Consider the following 13,713-nt stretch of genomic DNA (forward strand, 5'->3'; position numbering starts at 1 on the left):
TTGCTTTGATTATGTTGTGGATTTTCCCATCTATGCCTACTTTGGCTAGAGTTTTTAGCATGAAGAGGTGTTGGATTTTGTCGAAAGCTTTTTCTGCATCTATTGAAACTATTATGTGGTTCTTGTTTTGCAGTTTTTGGATATGGTTTATAACATTTATGGATTTCCGAATGTTGAACCATCCCTGCATTCCAGGGATGAATCCTACTTGATCCGGATGAATGATCTGTCTGATGATTTTTTGAATTCTATTGGCTAGGATTTTGTTGAGAATTTTAGCATCAATGTTCATCAAGGAGATAGGTCTGTAGTTTTCCTTCTCTGACGGTTCTCTGTCCGGTTTTGGGATTAAGGTGATGTTGGCTTCATAGAATGAGTTTGGAAGGGTTGCTTCCTTTTCTATTGTTTTGAAGAGCTTGTAGAGGATTGGGGTTAGTTCTGTTCGGAATGTTTTGTAGAATTCTGTAGTGAAGCCGTCTGGGCCTGGGCTTTTTTTCGTTGGGAGATCCTTGATGACTGTTTCAATCTCTACCTTGGTTATGGGTTTATTTAATTCTTCAGTTGCCTCCGGATTCAGTTTTGGTAAGTGGTGGGAGTCCAAGAACTTTTCTATTTCTTGGTGGTCCTCAAATTTGTGGGAGTACAGTTCTTTGTAGTAATTTCTAATTATTTTCTTAATGATTGCAGTGTCTGTTGTTATGTTGCCTTTTTCATCTTTAATGCTATTGATTCTCACTTTCTCTTGTTTTTTTTTGGTCAATCGAGCCAGTGGAGTGTCTATTTTGTTTATTTTCTCAAAAAACCAACTTTTTGATTTGTTGATTTTATGTATAGTTTTTTTGATTTCTATTTGGTTTATCTCCTCCCTTGTTTTGATGATTTCTTGTTTCCTATTGTGCATGGGACTCTTCTGTTGCTGTTTTTCCAGCTCCTGGAGGTGTGTGGTTAGTTCCTGTATTTGGCGTCTTTCTTCAGCCTTGACATGGGCTCCGATTGCGATGAATCTACCTCATAGCACTGCTTTGGCGGTGTCCCACAAGTTTTGGAATGTTGTATCAGAGTTTTCATTGGTTTCCATAAATTTTTTGATCTCATCTTTAATTTCTTCCCTGACCCATTGTTCGTTTAATAGCATATTGTTCAATTTCCAAGAGTGCCTATACTTCCTGGGGAGTTTTGAGTTGTTGATTTCCAGTTTCATCCCATGGTGGTCTGAGAGGGTACATGGTATGATACTAATGTTTTGGAAGTTATTTAGATTCGCTTTGTGTCCTATCATGTGGTCGATTCTGGAGAAGGTGCCATGCACCGCTGAGAAGAATGTATAGTCTGTGGCCTTAGGATAAAAAGTTCTCTATATGTCTACTAAGTCCAGTTGTTCTATTGCTTGTGTGAGCTCTGTTGTTTCTTTTTGAGTTTTTGTTTCATAGACCGGTCCATTGATGTTAGAGGCGTGTTGAGATCGCCTACAAGAATTGTGCGGGTATCTATGTCTTCCCTTAAGTCTGTAAGTAATTGCTTTACGTAACTAGGTGCATTAAGATTCGGTGCATAAACATTAATGATGGTGATTGCTTCTTGATGGATCATTCCTTTCACCAATATAAAATGGACTTCCCTGTCTCTTTTGATGTTAGTTAGAATGAAATCTATCTCGTCTGAAATTAGGATAGCTACCCCAGCTTTTTTTTCTCGTCTATTGGTGTGAAATATCTTTTTCCATCCCTTCACTTTCAGTTTCTTTGCATCCTTTCTGGTTAGATGCGTTTCTTGTAGGCAACTGATGGTTGGGTCTTGTTTGGTGATCCATTCTATTAATCTCTGTCTTTTGATTGGTGAATTCAGACCATTTGTGTTGAGAGTTAAAATTGAGAGGTTGCAATTTTGCCCTGCCATGCGATTGTGTTGTGTGTGTGTTGTTGTCTATGTAATTGTCTTGTTTGTGCGGGCTTTAGTTTGGAGACCTTCTTATTTGCCAACTTTGTTTGTGATTTGCCTCCTTTTTTTCCGGGACTAGCGCATTTCTAAGGAGACTTTGCAGAGCTGGTTTTGTGTAGACATATTCTTCTAGTTTTTCTTTGCTATGGAAGTATCTGATTTCGTTCTCATATACAAATGAGATCTTTGCTGGGTAGATTATTCTTGGTTGACAGTTGTTTTGTTTCAGGACTTGGAAGATCTTTGTCCATTCTCTCCTTGCTTGTAGGGTCTCTTCAGAGAGGTCAGCAGTGATTCTGATGGGTTTTCCCCTGTATGTGATCTTTTCTCTACTTCGTACTTGTCTCAGGATTCCTTCTTTGTCTTCATTGGAGTAGAACTTGAGCACCGTGTGTCTGGGTGTAGATCTCTTTGGATCATGTCTGTTGGGAGTTCTCTGTCCATCCTGTATGCAGGGTGGATTCGTGTTCCAAGTGTTTTGGAAGTTTTCCTGTATAATTTCGTCATGCACTGCTTGCATTCCTGATTCTCTTTCTACTCCCTCGGGTAGGCCGATGATCCGAATATTCAATTTTCTAAGGTAATCCTTCATCTCTTGCATCATTTTATTAGTTTTGCTGAGGCTTGTCTCCAGCTGTTTAATTCGCTGGGCACCTTCATTTTGTGTGTCTTCTGTTTCAGAGATCCTTTCCTCTGCCGCATTTATTCTGTTGATCAGGCTTTGAATTTTATGATCTTGGGCATCCAGTTTGGTTTTGATTTGTTGTATTTCGGTGATTATGCGGTTCTGGATGTCTTCCAGCTTCGTGTCCATGTCTCTGATAAATTTTAGCATTATTTTCTTAAATTCCTTTTCTGGTAACTCTTCCATGTCTTCATCTCGCATGGCCGATATTGATAATGGCTTTTGGCCCTTGTTCGGTGGGGTGCTGGCTCTTTCATCTGGAGCACAACTCTTTCTGGTGGTTTTTCCCATTGTGTTGGTGTATTCTGGTGGGGCCAATGGACCCGTGTGTTGAGGGGCCGTCAGGCACTTTCCTGTAGAGATTGGAGCCTGCAGGCATGGTGTTGCAAGGCGTGGTAATTTTCAAGGCACCGTTGGTGCGTTCTCAGGGCCCGGGGCTGTAGAGCACCACCTTGGGGGCCCAGTGGATTCCAGGCACACTCTGGGCACCTCTTCTACAAGTGTGACACCCCAGGGCGTGGAGGGATGGAGGCACTCTCTGGGTGTGCCCCCTGCACGGGAATCCACAGGGCGCAGAAGGTTTTATGTGCTTTCTCCCTGCGTTCTCCGTGTCAGGGACTGCAGGGTTTTTCAGAGCCCACCTGGTGCGTCTCCCACACACGGGACTGTGGGTGAGGCACTTTCTGGGCGTGGCTCTTGTGCAGTGATTCCACCACTCGTGGTATGTGGGTGTTCAGAGCCCCCGCCCTCGTGTGGCTCCCCCACACAGGCCCTTAGCGGAGGAGTGACCCAGGCGCCCTGTTAAAAAGACTTCACGGCGGGTTCGCACAGTGTCAGTGTGGCGCAGGAGTTTTCAGAGCTCTCCTGGTGGGTCGCCCACGCTCAGAACTGCGGGGTGGGAGGCGAGGAGTGGGCAAGTCACACTGTGGGAGTGGCACCTGCGTGTCAGGGACACACAGCGCTACACTTCCCAGGTCAGAGCCCTCCTGACTCCTGCACTGCGGAGGCGGTTGCTGCAGGCGGGACTGCCCAGCCCGCCCAGCACGGCGGTCAGAGTCCTCCTGGTGCTGTCGCCCACCCACAGGGTATCAGGGTGTGGGGGATTCCAGACCCTCGCCAGCAGCCTCTGCGCACCGAGATGCACTGGCCCCCTCAGCGCAGGAATATCTGAGGCGTCTTCCCGGGGCCTTCTCAGCCACCAATACCACTGTGCGCAGCCGCTCCCAAGGCACAGACCTGACAGTTTCAAGGTGCTTGCCCTGTATTCTCAGAGGCTGGAACCTCTGTAGCGGGGGAGGAATGCGGAGGCTGTTAACCCTTCCTTGGCTCACCGAACCTCCGGCTGCTGCAGTCTGCCTCTGCTGCTGTTGAAGACCTTTGCCAGCGTGGATCCCTCCCGATTTCCTTGTCTCTGAGTTGACTGCGTCTCCCGTCGGGCCGTTCTCAAAAGTGACTCAGCAGGTCTGGAGTGGGATGTCGGCTTCTCTACCTTTGCCCTGCTTCGTTCTCGTTGTTCTTCCGAGTTGTGTGGATCTTTTTGGCTCCACACTGTCCCGGGAGCTTCACGGACCTCTCCCTGCGGTTCCCTGCTGTTCCTCTTTGCTGCTTCTGTAGCGTTCTATCCCTCTCTCACTGGACGCTCCCTCACAGCCTTCCTCCTACGTCGGCCATCTTAAAACCCTCGGAAGTTTACTCTGTTAGCTCTACCTTCAGACCAGAGAAGGTGTCCCCAAGAGGCCACTGAACTTATCTGGACAATAAGACGCTGGACTTTATGCTAGATATGTGTTTGCAAGGAACGAATCTCAACTGAACTTGAACTGTGGTTATGCAACAAGGTGGAGGAATCCACCATGGGGGGAGGGGTATGGGAGGGGTGGGGGGAATCCCCAGTGCCTATAAAACTGTATCACATAATACAATGTTAATAACAACAACAACAAAAAATCCCCTGCACCATGTTGTGTCTGGGATTTCTGCTGGACAAAATATGCTCTCCCGTTGAAATCTGTTCTAACCTCGAATTGACAAGCCTGACCTCAAACTTTGGCCAGATTCAATCAGCCTGTATAATGATGATGCTCTCAACTAGAGCTGGAGAAGTACATGTGTTGACTTTCCACTTACATTAGCGAATACACTTGTTAAGAACTGTACTGGAGGAACTATTCCTGCCGCCTTCATTGTGAAGGTATTAAAGCACCGTCCTCATTAAGTCTATCTCCATTACTTAGATCTCATCTGTAGAAGGGACTGCCTTTTTCCTTTCCCCATCACAGACCAATTGATATTTAGCACATATTGACCAGATAAAGAAAACCGAAACATGAATCCATAAAGACTGAGGAGACTTAGTTGGTGAGAAAGAGCTTTTAGAAGATCCTAACAAAGAAAAGGTAGCGGAGGATTTGTCAGTACCTGGGGCTGTTTGAAAATTGAGGCATGCAGTGCAGGGCTCATGACTTCGCTGTGGGTTGCACCCATTTTTACTGACAACTGGATCTTCATGGAGGGAAGAAAAGAGTGCAGTTATTAGCCCTTCAGCCCGACACCCTGATGGGCTGTTAGTCTGGGGTGCAGTCCAGAGGCGTTTCAGAAAACATTAGGGAGTGACCCTGACCAGGATTTTTTTTTTATTTTGACAATCTTTACATATTTAATTGGGGTAAAAAAAGGTTCAAGGCCTAAAGGGGGATATAAAGGAAGAAGCCCCACCCAGTTTCCCACCCACCCTAAGTCCCGGATGTGGGGCATGCTCTGAGATACTCGATCGAGTGATTCCAATAGTTCACCATTCATGGGTCGCTGCCAGTCTCACCACTCCAAGCACGATGTGGTCGTTGAAGAGTCCATTGATTGACACAGTCCCTTCTAGAGTCTCCATTTGCCCAGTTTTTTTGCTGCCAACAGATAGCTGAGGTTGTTGCTTGACTTGTTCTGTCTTTTCTTGGTTAGGACTCTGAGTCCAGTGTCTCAACTGGGGAGATCCTCAAAGAAATTTTGAGGTATTCCCAGTCCAGATTCCTGCGTGTTCCAGCAAGCATAGGGCCCGGCACAGTCCATTGCCCCGATCAGCTGGTGGTTGCAGTTGCTGGGTCGGTTCTGTCTCCACCCGTGTCCTCCTGTAGTCCAGCCTGGTTCCACCCTGGACACATTTGGCCCTCGCACATACCAGTAGGAGCTGCAGCCCAGTCAGGGCGGCCCACAGTAACCCCAACCAGGCCCTCGCACATACCCTGGCTTTCCAATATGTATGGCATACTAGTCCAGTCTGTCCCAAATACCCTTCTGTTCATATTCTTGCCAACGGGTGTTGCAACCTACTTCCATCCAACCATCTCATCCAACCGGCCCCAACAGATGTTGTTGGGTGTCTGTCTAGCCACCCCAGCCCCTGTCCTAGTTCCCATGCCCTCCCGTGGAAGGTGATGACCCAAGAGGGAGGAGCCCACTATTTCCCTCCCAAGTCACTCCCATTCCAGTTTTGCCCTCTTCAGTTGGCCCTGTGGTTCAACTCGACATGTCTAACCCTTTGTACCAGCTTCCATCAGCTGATGCTACGACCAAGCCCCAACATCCCTCTCCTACTCTGATTGTAGCTTGCACCAGTGGGAATAGTCAGCCCAGCCTGGCTTTCACCCAATCTGGTCCACGTGAGGTGCGCAGGTGCTGTGTCCCTGCCTGGTCTGGTCTACCTCCTACCCAGCTCACGCTCCTCAGTGTAAGTTGCTGTTCAGCTAGGGAACCACCCCTTATTCCCCTGTCAGCTCTGCCTCCTCCCTTCCTGGTTCTCACGTGTGCTGGTTGGGTGCTGCGGCTGTATCCAGCTCAGGCTACCTCACCTTGGCGTTCCAAATTGTGTGTTGCTTTTGTCACAACCAGATCTGGTTCGACCCACACTCTGTTCTGGTGTTCGGATTTACCAGTGGATGACATGAACAGATTCAGCCTGGTCTGCCCCCGACCCATGCCAAATGCATGCCAGTGGGACACTTTCCATGACCTCTTGGCTGTTACCTTCCATGTTTCTTGTGCTGACCTGCGGGGTCTGTGTCCTGCCAGAGGAGTTGCCTGGGCTCCTCCATCAGAATCCCTCCATGTGCCAGGTTTCGTGCATAATAGTGGGTCCATGTGCCAGTACGTCTCCTGTCCTAGCAGGAACAGTGGCCTTTCATAACTCGCCATCATCCCATTCTGGTTCTTGCTGTAGGGTGTTTCAGCCCAGCCATGGTCATCCACACCCCCATATAGCTCGTATATGGCTCAGTTGGGGTTGGGACCTAGCCTAGTCTGTCCCACATCTACCCTGGTACTCCAAAGTGCCAGAAGGTGTTGCGGTCTGGCCCGGCCCGATGAGTCTTTTTCCAGTCCACACTTGTGCCAAGGGAGACAACGACTGTGTCCAGACCCGACCGCAGCCCCATCCACCTGTCACGACCCCTGCCTTAGACACCGTGGCTCAACTCTGTGCTTAATGTGGACCAGTGGAGCCAAAACCAAGCTGGGCATGTCCTGAGCTGCACCCTGTGTTCCAATCATGTTTGTGGACTAAGGTTTGCTTACTCCGAACATTTAGGTCTCAGTTTCACACTGGCATTAAGGTTTCAGGTCCCGGGTCCAGGGAATCACCAGAAATTAGTGTCTCACCTACGCTAATGCTGGTCTTACTTATGGGTGTCCCTAAGCAGCTATTTCATATCATCAAAATCCCAGAACTCGCCGCTGGGCAGCCAGAAGGCAGAGCCTGGCACCACTTGGTGCACTGGCCGCCCAAAGCCGGGATCTCTGTCCTCGCCTTGCGGCAGGGACTGTGGCTGAGACCCCCAGAGGGGTTCCATCCGGCAGGGGCGCCCCCGACAAGTGCCACCTTGATGGGGGGTTAAGCCTGCCCCTTGTCCTGAGACTGGACACCCCCCCCCACCTGTCCTGCCGCCAGCTTTTGGCTGTCGGGGGCAGGGGAGAGCTAGGAATTTACCCCCAGCTCCCAGCCATCTCCCGCGGGAACTTACCCACGAGGGAGGCTTTAGTTGCTCCTGGGCCAGGAGAAGGCTGGGGTCTCTGTCCCTGCCTTGTGGCGGGGACTGTGGCCGAGACCCCAGCGGGGTTCCTTCTGGCACTGGCGCCCCCGACCTGACCAGGATTTCTGAGGCGCCTTAAGACTTCTCCCAGTCTCACGCAACGGGCTTAGTCTGTGAAAGGAAACTGAGTTCGGACAAGACCAACATTCCTGGAGTTGAGGAGAGAGAAGAGAAAGGTAGAATCCCCACTTCCATGGCGATTCCAATGGAAAGGTACTGAGCATCCAGGTGTCTTTCCCAGTAACAAGCGCTTCCCAGTCCTCTGCTTGCTAGAGGCCTAGGATCAAGTCAATGGGCTTTCAGGGAATGTCAGGGAATGCCCTGGCCAGATCCCCTACTCAACAAGCCTTCTCCCATGTCATTCATGAAAGGCCAGTCTGCCAGAGCAGTGTTGCATGACGCCTTGCCCACTGGGCTTTTGGGGGACTGTATTCAGACAGCTGGCTTTCAGGGAATGCGAGGGAGTGCCCTGGCCAAATCCCTTACTCATCCAGTCCTTCCCTTAATGTCCTTCCTGCAGCACCAATCCACAGAAGCGAGGGGAGCCATTTCACAATGCCTTGCCTCCAGAGCATTTTGGGGGACTGGGGTCAGCCAAGAGATTGTCAAGAAAGACCAGGGGGTGCCCTGGCCAGAATCCCTATTTGTCCAGGCCTTCTCTGTACTTCCTGCAGCATTGATCCATGGAAGCGAGGAAAGGTCAGAAAAGTGTCCCAGCTCCAGGGGATTGTTCCACTGAATCTCAGCAAGCCTCGTCCGCGTCTTGAGACTGACAGCAGCACTACATGCATTTAACTGGCCGACAGGAACCCAGTATTTCTTTTCTGTGAGAATTACTAATTGTGGAGAGCTAGTGTCTGAGAAAGATAGGATAGAAAGTAGTCCACTTTGCTCACCATCTGACGAGATGGATGACTGGAGGCTGGATGGAGAAGAACTCAAATCTCGCTGGCAGAATCTGAGTCAAACAGCACCAACACTGTTGTAGGGTTTTTGGCTCCAAATGTGGCAGCAACCTGAATTCTTGTCACATAGGAAAGAATTTTCTTTCTTTCTTTCTTTTTTCTTAATTTTATTTTTTATTTTATGTTTTACAACAAACTTTATTATTATTTTATCATCATTATTATTATTTTCTGATACAATTCCATGAGCTCCTGGTATTTCCCTTGTCCCAGTCCCAATTCGTCCACACACCTAGTTCCTCTGTATCATTACTAAGGTACAGTTCTTCATACTCAGTCATATGTCCCTCATTGCAAGCATGGACAACAGCAGAGAGTCCAGAATCCTATTGTCAAGATAGAGTAAACAGTCTCATTGTAAGTCCATCTTTGTCTGAAAGTAGAAATGCATCCTGCATTGTATCTTCACATCTGGATATGTTAGTCTCCATTTCACAGCTACTGTACATCCCCTCAGATGAAAAGTCATAATACAAAATCAAAATTAGAAAGAAAAATGGAAATTTACAATGCCATGAAGTTAAATAACATATTACTAGATATGACAGCCTCCATTACACCATTGTTATACATCCCCTTAAATAAAAAGCCACAAAACAAAATCAACATCCGGGAGAAAACAGAAATTAACAATACCAAGAAGTTAAATAACATGTTACTAAATGACTAATGTGTAACTGAAGAAATGAAAATCAAGAACCTTCTTGAAGAAAATGATGCTACTCTATGATCTATGAGTCACTGAAGGATTTAATCAGAAGAAAGTGTTTTGAAGAGATGAAACTAACAGAAAACATCCAAACCTATGCAATGTAGTTTCCACTGATTTTTGTTGGTGAAATGTGTCTCTTCTAGACAACAAATAGATGAGTTTTGTGTTTTAATCCAGTCTACTAATCTATGACGTTTGATTGAGCTTAAGCCATTTACATTCAGGGTCAATATGTATGGGTGGCACTTTGGTCCTGTCGTTTTAGGAATGGGTTGTTCATTGGTGTCACGCCTCTTTGGAGAGACACTAAAATGCCAAGGAATCTCAAGGGCCTGGAAAAACAGGAACTTCCACCGCAACCAGCAAACACACTGAACACACACACAAATGAACGAACAAACAAGCAAATGAAAAGCCTAACGAAAAGGAGGGCGAATGAAAAGGCCAAACGAAAATGGTTTATTGCCGAAAGTGGGCTGCTTATATACAGTTCTCCACCAATCACTTCTCCTCATGGGTCCACTGGGCGCTACCTGATAGGCCAGTAGCAATGATATAATCGCAATGAGGGCATCAGCCTATCACCGTGACTTCCTGTTTTCCTACTGGCGGGACCAACCCCGCCTCCTGGCCCTCAGCCAGCCTCCATCTTGCAATTGCTTATCATACAGGTGAGGTCAGCCGCTCCCCACACATTGGTTTAGTCTTCTGTTGTCATTTTACTGGGATGTTCTTCCCATTTGCCTTTGGTTTTCGTGGGTGCTATTCCTCTTCTCTGTCAAGAGAAGATCTTGAAGTATCATTTATAAGGCAGGTTTGGAAGAGGCATATTCTTTAACTTTTCTTTACTGTGGAAGAATTTTATTTCATTTTCAAAGACGAAAGAAAGCTTTGCTGGATATGTTATCCTAGGCTGAATCTGGAATATGTCACGCCATTCTCTTCTTGCCTGTGAGAGATCTCTTGTGAGTTTAATTGGCATTCCTTTATATGTCAATTGCTTTTGTTCACGTGCATATTTAAGGATCTTTTCCTTATGTTCAATTGAAGAGAGCTTGATGATCATGTGTCATGGTGAAGATCACTTTTGCTCAGATCTGTTGGGAGTTCTGTGCCCCTCCTGGATCTTGTTTCCCAAATCTTTCTATAGATTAGGGACATTTTCCGTTATATTTCATTGAATATATTTGTAAAAACCAATTTCTCTTTTTGCACCTTCTGGGACTCCCATAACTCTTATATTAGGCCTCTTAATAGCATCTTCTTTCAATTCTTGAATACTTTTTTTGGCCTGATCCAGCTCTGCTTCCAGCTTTTTGTTTGTTTCCCCTGGTGACAGGAAATATCTTCCAATCCTGAAATTCTTTCTTCTGCTTGCTTCACTCTACCTTGTTTTGGAGACTGTCTACTGTACTTGTAGTTTGCTCTACTGTGTTCTCAATTTTTGATATATCAGCCTTGATTTGCTTTATAGCTGCTATTGCTTATGTTAAATATTGCTTAATTTTTTTGAACTCTTGTATGTGCTTCTCATTGTTGATCAGAAGCTTCAAAATGAGTCTTATGGATTCTGTGTCCCCCATTTTCTCAATGTCTTTCTCAGTTAACTCTGAGGTTGGCAAAGGGGAGTCTTTAGTAATACTCATTGTGCCTTGTCTCTTCTTTTGCTCTTGGTCATTGTACTTCTGCTTAGCAGAGTCTTCTCCTTCGAGTAGGTGTCTAAGCTGTGTCACCCACAGGTCTACAGTTTGATTTTACTTATTGCTGTTGGTACATAATTCTTTGCTTGCAGCCAATTGTGCCACTCCCTTCAGTGAGTTCCAGCTTAGGGTTCTTATGTTAGATTTCCACCAAGAACTCCATAGCCCCAACTCCTGGCTCACTGATCTCTACCTCCTGTGATACCGTTCTGAGGCTGCACTGTTGTCTGTGCAACCTTTCTCCCACTTTCGGTTGTAGCAGGTCCCAGGATTAGGGAGACACCTGGTGTCTTATATAGCTAGGTTGTTGGTGGCACTGATCTTGCCGGAGCCCGTTGGATGCTAGGTCTGGGTGCCACATGGACCTATTTTGGCCTGTGCGATGCCACAGTCAGTATTATTTTCCTGCAGGACCAATGCAATCCACTGAGCTCAGTGAGTTCTTGCTGAGCTCAGCACATGCACAGTTCATTGTTGTCCCTGCCGTCCTAAAGTTTTTGGCACAGTGTACAAAATGGTGCCTGGTGTACCACCACTGCTAGAGTTCTTGATCTGCTGGCTATCAGGTTTTAGGGCTACCTAGACCTTTCTTGGATGGAACCTGTAGAATGCTACATTGCTGCAGTTCACTGAGTTGGAAATGAGTTCACTCCCAGCTCAGTGTATGCTCAGTCATTCCCCTTGCCTTTTCCTCCTTAAGCAAAATGGCGCCAATTCAACTCCAGGGGCTCACTGGGCTATGAAATCCACGCTGTTCCTGCACTGCCCATCAGAGATTTTCTCTATGTCTCTGCTCCTGGTCAAATCAAACGGACCAGCAGGACAGACAGTTCTTGTCTGGGTTCACCTCCCAAGCTCCCAGTGAAAGTCCCTTCCCACCTGGTTGCTGGTGGAGTTCCGGCTGCTGGTGGTGTTCAGATTGCTGTTAGTTGAATGCCACTGGAGTACCAGTCACTGCAACACCACACCGTTGTGTCCGCTGCTTTCCTGTGTCTGTCAGTCTCCAGGTACCCCTCTGCTATTGTTCTGCCCTCTCCTATTTCCTGGAATGCATCCTTTCTGCTTCATCCTCATTAAATGTTTCTCTGTCCATTTAAACATGTCCTTATCCTATTCTGCCATCTTGATTCCCAGGAAAGAAGAATTTTCATGCGTACACAGTTTAGTTTTAAAGCAAGATTTATTAGAAGAACTGAGAAACGATGCTCCCATGCTAGGGATGGGAGGCTCTTTGAGATAAAAAGACTCATACCTATTCTCATAGTGGCAGAAGGAGGAAAAAGAGAGATATACCCTAGACCTCTGCCATAGTGGCAGGAGGAAAAGTGGAAAAGAAAAACCCATATTAATGGTGGGGAAAGCATCTTTTAAAGGTTTACTTCAGTGATGTTTCTCCATAAACAAGGAGAATTCTTGGTTTTCATGGTACCTGGTTGGGGACAAAAGGCCCAGAGAGGCGTCACCAGCCAACTTCCTTGGTCCCTTTCTAATGTTGAGGTCCTCTCCCTTTGGCAATGGCCAGAGTAGAACTGGGCTGACACTTGGTGGGGAATTGGTATGTTAATATCGTCCTTGTCTCTTGGGGAAGGATGTTTTTGATATGTCAATATATATTTGTTTTGGGAGAGATGTGCCCTGGTGAATCCAAGATATGGTGGGGAAAATAACTTTTATATTTGAGAAAAAAAATGATGACTTGGAGACACAGGATACCCTAACTGCGTACTACCCCGTTTAACTCCCCTCTCATCATGAGACTTTCAGAAGATTTTGGAGCACTTCAGGAATTCAGGTCAGGGCTACTCTCTGACGTTTTTCAGAAGGCTCCTTGACTGGATCTCAGACTCCTACACCCAGTCAGGGTATTGGGCTGAAATTTACACTCTGTCCTTCCTTCTGCAGATGTTCACAGTGCACAGTTCAGAGTGAGTCCCACTTCCGTTTAGTTCTAAATAGAGGGAACTAAACAGAGATATCCACTTAGGGTGTCACTTTACATATCGGAATTCCTCTGACCGCCAGAGCTTAATGAAAGCTGCTTGATTTTTTTTTTAAATTTTTATTTTTAACTTGGTGGTTACATTGTCGTATGGGGTACAGTTCCATAGGTGCTGGGATTCCCTCCCTCCCCTCACCCCATGGTGGATTCCTCCACCCCGTTGTGGGACCTCAGTTCAAAATCAGTTGATACCCCTTCACCGCATGCATATACCAGACTCAGAGTCCAGCATCCCATCATCCAGACAGGTCCATCTGCTTCTTGGGGTGACTTTCCCTGGTCTGAAGGTATGGCCCAAAGAGCAAGATCCCGCTCAATTAAGAGCCCCAGCAGCAACAGTATATTTCGTTATGGAGTTAATTGACATAGTATTGATTAGACAATATGTTAAAATTACATGTAAGTTCTTGACAACCTCCTGCAACTATTTCAATGACACCTCATCAATTGAGGTGCGCAACGAGCTTGGGGGGTGTTTCAGAGAAATCTCTCATACCTTGCTGATGGGTACTTGTTCTTTGTGTTCCATCTAACAGGACATGTGTGAGCCCTTGATGACCTATCTTTCTCAATTGTTCTCTGCTTATCTAATTCTATAGTGTGTGTATATGAGAGTGTGTGAATGTGTGTGTGTGT

Source organism: Ochotona curzoniae, unplaced genomic scaffold (genome assembly GCF_017591425.1).
Source record: "Ochotona curzoniae isolate NIBS_2020 unplaced genomic scaffold, NIBS_Ocur_1.0 contig_2855, whole genome shotgun sequence".
In the NCBI taxonomy this organism is placed as follows: domain Eukaryota; kingdom Metazoa; phylum Chordata; class Mammalia; order Lagomorpha; family Ochotonidae; genus Ochotona; species Ochotona curzoniae.